Source organism: Tursiops truncatus, chromosome 18, assembly GCF_011762595.2.
Source record: "Tursiops truncatus isolate mTurTru1 chromosome 18, mTurTru1.mat.Y, whole genome shotgun sequence".
Lineage (NCBI taxonomy): Eukaryota > Metazoa > Chordata > Mammalia > Artiodactyla > Delphinidae > Tursiops > Tursiops truncatus.
This window is the reverse complement of record NC_047051.1, coordinates 914,474-920,886: the sequence shown is the minus strand read 5'-3', so window position 1 is coordinate 920,886 and position 6,413 is coordinate 914,474. Positions and strand designations below refer to the sequence as shown.

Genomic DNA, 6,413 nt, shown 5'->3' with positions numbered 1-6,413 from the left:
CTGGTCCGGGAAGATTTCACATGCTGCAGAGCAACTAAACCCGTGCACCACAACTACTGAGCCTGCGCTCGAGAGCCCGCGAGCCACAACTACTGAGTCCGTGTGCCACAACTACTGAAGCCCGCGTTTCTAGATCCCACGCTCCGCAACAAGAGAAGCCGCCGCAATGAGAAGCCCGCGCACCGCAACAAAGAGTAGCCTCTCCGTAGGGAGTTTTACTCCTGTTTCTAAGGCGAGGACAGGGCTCTTCGATCGCTTCCCAGCTTCCTTCACAAGCTCCTCCCCTTTCCCCTCACCCCGCCTCCTCTCCCACTCGCTCTGCCTTGGAACTTCCAGTCCACGCCCAGGAAGCCACCCACCAGCTGCATACTATCACCTCCCAAACCTGTCCCTGTCCAGGCCGACATGTCAGTGCCCAGACTCAGCAGGGCCAAGACCAGCCCCATCGTCTCCCTCTCCACCCACAGGCGTGTCCAGGCACCTGGACCACACCGCCATGATTCCATCGAATGAGTCACCAGGGTTTGTTCTAGCAGCGCCCACATGAGCGGCCGTCCTCCGCATTCACACTCCGCCCCAGCTCCAGAGCTCGTTTGCTCTCCTGGGACCTCACAGAAGCCTCCCCGTGGCCTTGCCTCCCGCCCTCCGCCCTCTGCCCCCTGCACGGTCCCATGGAGGTTTCCTGGAAAGTCAGGTCTGGGCATCTCAGTCCCGGCCCGGGGTCTCCCCCAGCCCCGCACGGTGAGCACGATGCTGTTCCCACGCCGAAGCGGCCTGTCTCGGTGAGCAGCTGCTCCGCCCAAGCGCGTTTTGGAGAGAATTCTGGTTTGTGTCTAACTACAGTAATTACATTCATATTGTTACAGATATTTGTCACATATTGTGTGAATCACACGGATTCTTCCAAACAGAGCAGCCGACATAGTTCACCTGCGATGGCCCAGGGCCACCACCGTGGGTCCCCACGACGGGCTGTGTTGTAACAGAGTGGGGTCCGCGGGGTTCCTCAGGCCCCCAGGCTGTTCACCTCTCCACCGAGCCCCAGTCCCATCAGAGCTGCTGCTTCCCCGTCCTCTGTTCTCACCGTCGGCCCGTTTAAACCCAACGCCATCTCCCGCATTTCTGATCTTCCGACCTTTGTGTCTGTGGATATAAACACGGCTGTGAGACCGGTGATCCTCTTTTTGCACGTAATTCTAAATCGGTGGGCTCCAGTCTGAGGACTTCTCCTCTGAATCAGAGTGCACGTGCTTCCTAACAGCCGTGCTGCTCTCCGATTACTCTTCCCCTCGTGCGGGGAACGTGATGGTGTTCTCGGAGCAGCACGATGGCTTACGAGCTTGGATGATGTGGTCTGCTCGAGGTTTGGTGAACTGACTTAGGCATTCAGCCGTGTGTCCATCAGACAACAAGAAATAAATGCAGAAACCCCAATCCGTGGCCTTGTTGTTTCCCTCTTAACCCGTGTACTCTCTCTGGAAGTTCTCCTCGAATGAACCCGAAGGCCAGTCCTCCGGGGATGCAGGGGTCCCAACCCAGGCTCCGCGGTCCCCATGCCCACCAGCACCGACAAAGTGTGCTGATCCCGATTCCTTGAGGGGTTGCCCCAATCGCGAAGGCTACAGAATGGGTCAGACGTTAGGGACTGCATAAAGAAATCAAACACCTCTCATAGAGCCTGGGTGAGGACGGAGAAAACCAGCTCAGGGCTGGCAGAAATTCCTGAGAACGTGACACTCAGCATTGAGGCCACCAGGCTTGTCACTATGGACCTTGATTGTTTTTCAAGGAGAATTTGAGGAAGGAAGAGGATCTTTCCGACATCGTAATAATTGTAGAAAGAAGCCAAAGAACTACCGTGCTCGAGGGCACTTTGTCTCAAAGCCCACGTGCTCTGATGCGTGTGTGTGTCTGTATATCTGTATCTTCCGTCTCCTAAGGTAAGCCCTTTAAAGGTTTGTATCATCTTACAGCTCCTAACATTGTGTTCTGAATCTAAGACACTAACTAGATTTTTATTAACTGTTTCCCAGCGTATCCAGGTGATTTAAGTTCTACCTGATAAAAGGAACCATTTGATGAGAAACATCCTCTCGATGGTGTTATGTATATTTGGAAGCATGTGGTATTTGCCCAGGAAAGAAAGTGCACATCTAAGGTGCTGGGGAAAGGCTGGGTCCCCTAGTGAGCCCTGCAGTTTTGCATGTCCGGTAAAATCTGGGTTCAGCCTGGACTTAGGAGGCATCACACCACTTACTGAGTCACACACACACCCTTCTTGCGATTCCTGTGTTTTCCCAATCACCGTCTTCCCAAACCAGATTCTGTGAGTACGAACAGCTGAAACTCACACAGCAACGTGTTCTGCCGTAAAGCCCATCAACGGGGCTAGAAAATTACTTAACGTCAGAAGTCCCAGTGTAGGGCGGACCCTGGCGGGATCTCCCGGGCTGCCCTCAGCACTAAAACAACGTGAAGCCCCTCCTCCAAAAGCAGCTGGGCTCGCCGCTCTCTCGTACAGCCGTCAGCGTCTTTTAATTTTCTTCTCACCAGCCTCCAGTCCACCCAGATAATGGCCAGATTCTTCTTGAAGGGACATTTCCGTTTGATGGATCAAATATAAAGAGAATATAAATAAGAAGATGTGGGTAAGAACACAAAACAGCGCCCGAACCCGACGAGCAGGAGACATTCACGTTCCGCCTTTGAAACCCTGCAGCCTGGCAAAGGCCTTGAGAGAGTCTGTCTCCCAAACATACCCTCGTCTTTTGTGTTTCTTGAGCATTGGTACTGCAGGAGAAGGACCCTCGCAGGGAACCTGGGACGTGCTGTGAGGGGACAGCCCGGTGCAGCAGAGCAAATGTGGGCTTCAGCGCCAGACAGATCTGTTCCAAGACTGGCCTCACTGAGCCCCGGGGACCGATGCAGGTAACGTGACACTTCTGAGCCTCGGTCTCCCTGTCCATACAATGGGAATACACCGCCTAACCCTGCGTGGTTAGTTTGAGGACTTGAAGGAAGGCATGGGAAGCCCCTAGAACAGCCTCTGGTACAGGCTTGGCACCCAACAAGCGACCCTCTGTGATTTCACCATATCTCTGGGACCATGGCCCTTTTAGTGTATTTTGATGTTGCTGCGTTGGATTAGCCCGAGGGGTGAACCAAGGGAGAGGGTGACCCCTCCCAGCGCCTTTGATCTGGTCCGAGGTGGGCAGCCCGCACCGCGCACCCAAAGGCAGTTTACACGACAGTGTCCAGCGGCACAGGCCAGGGCTGGCTCCTCTGGGGTCCAGAAAGCACGCTGGAGGGCTCTGTGTTCCCGCCGCTTCTGTGCCTGTGGAGGCGTCCTTTAGCCGCTCTGAGCCTCGTTTCTCTCTTCCATAAAGAAGGCGTGACCTGTGCGCAGAGACCCCCGAGGCCCGACGGGGAGACCGTGCAGGGGACGCGCTCCGTGCCCGCAGGCCACGCACACAGACCAGCAAGGGTCAGCCTCAGTCGGTCACTGTCCCCTCCCGGCGGCCCGTGCTTCCGCCTGCTGCCGGCCAATCCCTGACAGAGCATTAGCTGGTCATGACTGTGTTAGTGGACGTGGCCTGGCACGGCCCGCCCTGGGTGTGCGTGTGAGCCACACGTGGGCGGAGGCCGACCTGCCGCACCTGCTCCAGCGGGGCTGCGTCCTGGGGGCGACGGCAACGCAGCCGCACAGCTCGGTTCGCGTCCCCAGTGAGCCCTGGGACACCCGGGTGACCTCTAGCCCGCCCCACTGCTCCTCCTGGCCCGCTGCCGCGGGTGCTGCAGCAAACAAAAGTCCCCGCCCTATGCGTTCCCGTCCCGCGCGGGGGGCGTCAGAGGGCCAGCAGGTGCACAGAACCACGCCGAGCACACGGGCCAGGGTGTGCGGACCCCGCAGGGCAGGGTGGGCGAGCGGCCGGGCCACCCGGGGCTTGTGAGCGCCTTTTAAACACAGCGACCGGGGAGGCCCCCGTGTGGGGTGCCTGAGCGAGATCTGACAGAGGTGAGGGCTGTCTGGGGAGGCGTTTCCGCAGGGGCCGAGGCCCTGGGGCGGGAGGCATCTGGCGTCGTGGAGGGGCAGCAGCGGAGCAGGTGGGCTGGGCCTCTGGGGGAGGCGAGGAGGCCGCACCAGCAACCTGGGGGCCACCTGCGGCGATGCGGGCGTCGACTCCCAGCGAGGTGGCAGCCCGCCCCCCAGAATGAAGATGCTGAGCAGGTAAGTGACGTGATCTGACTGCACACAGGACACTGGCTGCTGCGTGGAGAAAAGTCTCTAAGGGCCGAGCAGGGAGGCGTCTGGAGGTCCCGCAGGCGGACACACGGGCGGTGAGATCGCGGTGCCGGCACCACGTGGAGGCTGCGAGCAGAGGCTGCTTCTCCGTGTTTCCTGAAGGCCGAGCTGATAGGATTTGCTGACGGGTCGGTTCGCTGTGAAAGAGAAAGAAACGGTGCAGACGGGCCGGGAAAGTCGGCCCCTGGCCCTCACCGAGACAAGCCACGGGGGCACGGGGCTGAGAAGGACACGAGTCCAGGGGAGAAGCAGTCTCAGGTGGAGAGACTTCCAAGGCAGCAGGGCGAACTGGAAAATGTCCGACAGCTGGCTCTCTGCGGGGAGAGCCCTGATTTGCACCATTTGCTTATTTCTGACGGGCAGACACTCCCACCACAGGTGAGGCCAAGCCAGCAACAATACTGAACGTGGCGCTGGCGACAGGTGTGCAGGACTGGCCCCGGAGAGCACCACGGCGGACGTGTGTGCCCGTGTGCTGCCACCAGGGAGCATGTCACCCACACGGCCGTCAGGTCTCCACATGCCCCGTTGGCCCAAGGGCTTGAGGGACCGATGGGTTCCTCTTCGTTTCATCGGTGCAAATGCAGAACCTGCAAGAGTTCAATCAGCATTCCTTGAACAGAACCGAGCTTCATTTTAATGCCGTCTTCAACCGCGTGAAGAGTAATGCGCATCTCGCCATCACAGTGAACACTCAGGGCAGGCGCGTTCTTTATCCAGTTGGCGTGTGCTAGGCGCTGAAATAAGTTGTTTATCTCTATAACACTTAGTGAGATAAATCCTCCTGAGGCTGCCTGTGTAAGATCCCTTTTTAGAGGTAGTCAAGATTGACCTTAAACTGAGCTGAGCGGCATAGGATTTTAGTTCTAATATCCTAATGATTTAGTAATTAATAACTTCTATATTAATCAGAAGAAGAGTATGGAAAATAAACTATTAAATAATAATAAAAAGGAAGAGAGACTTTTCTTTTCTTTTTTTTTTATAAGTAGTGAGTTTCCATCAAGGCAAGGAATGAATTACAATCAAGGTCATTTCCCATCTAGCGGGTCCTTGTTGACTAATTTCAGGTAGCTCCTCTGTAAAATCTGTTCTGTCTGTCTCCACTCTTCATACTCTGTTTTCTTTCTCTTTCTTTTTGCCACGCCACACATCTTGCGGGATCTTAGTTCCCCCACTGGGGAGTGAACCCGTGCCCCCTGCAGTGGAAGCGTGGACTCCCAACAACTGGACCGCCAGGGGAGTCCTCATACTCTGTTTTCCAAACTAAAAATCAATAACCTCTAACAAGGAGGCGCTAACCAACCCCTCCCTGCCACAGACTCTGCTGCCACGTGACTGGGCCTTTCCTATCTCATCTCACTTCCTACTCAGTGTCATCGGCTTTCCTTCATCCTAACGCTATCAAAGAAATAGTGGAAAGATGGCAGATCGAATGCATGTTTTATCTGTTCTCTCCCCCAAGCCCCATTCAAATGACCACAAAATTATGTATTTAAATGTCTAACTCCCCAAGGATAAAATCAGAGGAAAGACGGTAGCAGATGAGACCGAACCAACAAAATGTGGGAATGGAGGGCCACGAGGGAGTGGCCAGCGCCGTCTCAGCAGCAGGGGAACAGCTGTGACCTCACTGCTGCAAGGGGGTCTGCAGTCACTTGCAAGTTCATGTCCTTGGGCCTCCAGCAGGCTCTTGCTCAGAAGAAGGGACAAGGCCGAAGGGCAGAAGGGCCCTCGCTAACAGTGCAGGCGTGCAGGACAGGCAGCTGCTGGCGCCCCGTCCCCCTTCCTCAGATCCCTCTCTGCTGAGAACTGAGAGCTGCGGGGGGAGGGGCAGAGTCCCTCTTGCCTGTTGCTTCTGGGGCAGGAGTAAGAGAGAGACCCATCTGCTTCAGGAGCGACAAGGCAGAGCCTCTCCCAGGACATGGAGGGAGGTGGAAGCAAAAATCCTGGAGCACCACAGGAAGGGGAGGAAAATGTTTGGGGTCCAGGATCCTATGTGTCTGCCAAGAAGTGGTCTGCAGCTGATGAGGGAGGGGCAGGAAAAGCCTATTCACGTCGGATACAGGCAGTTTGGTTACCAAGGGGACAGGAATGGGGGTGGGAGTGG

At 56.3% G+C, this 6,413-nt stretch overlaps 1 long non-coding RNA gene across 2 annotated transcripts; it reads left to right on the top strand.

Moving 5' to 3' along the window:
* The first annotated feature begins 582 nt into the window (after positions 1-582).
* LOC109550270 (uncharacterized) lies at positions 583-5,279 on the top strand. 2 transcript variants are annotated; one of them, XR_012327494.1, is made up of 3 exons: positions 583-741; positions 867-2,928; positions 4,257-5,279. It is a non-coding gene; the product is annotated as an uncharacterized lncRNA (long non-coding RNA). The 2 variants fall into 2 exon arrangements; XR_002176727.3 differs by having other exon boundaries at positions 583-782.
* Positions 5,280-6,413: the final 1,134 nt, after the last annotated feature.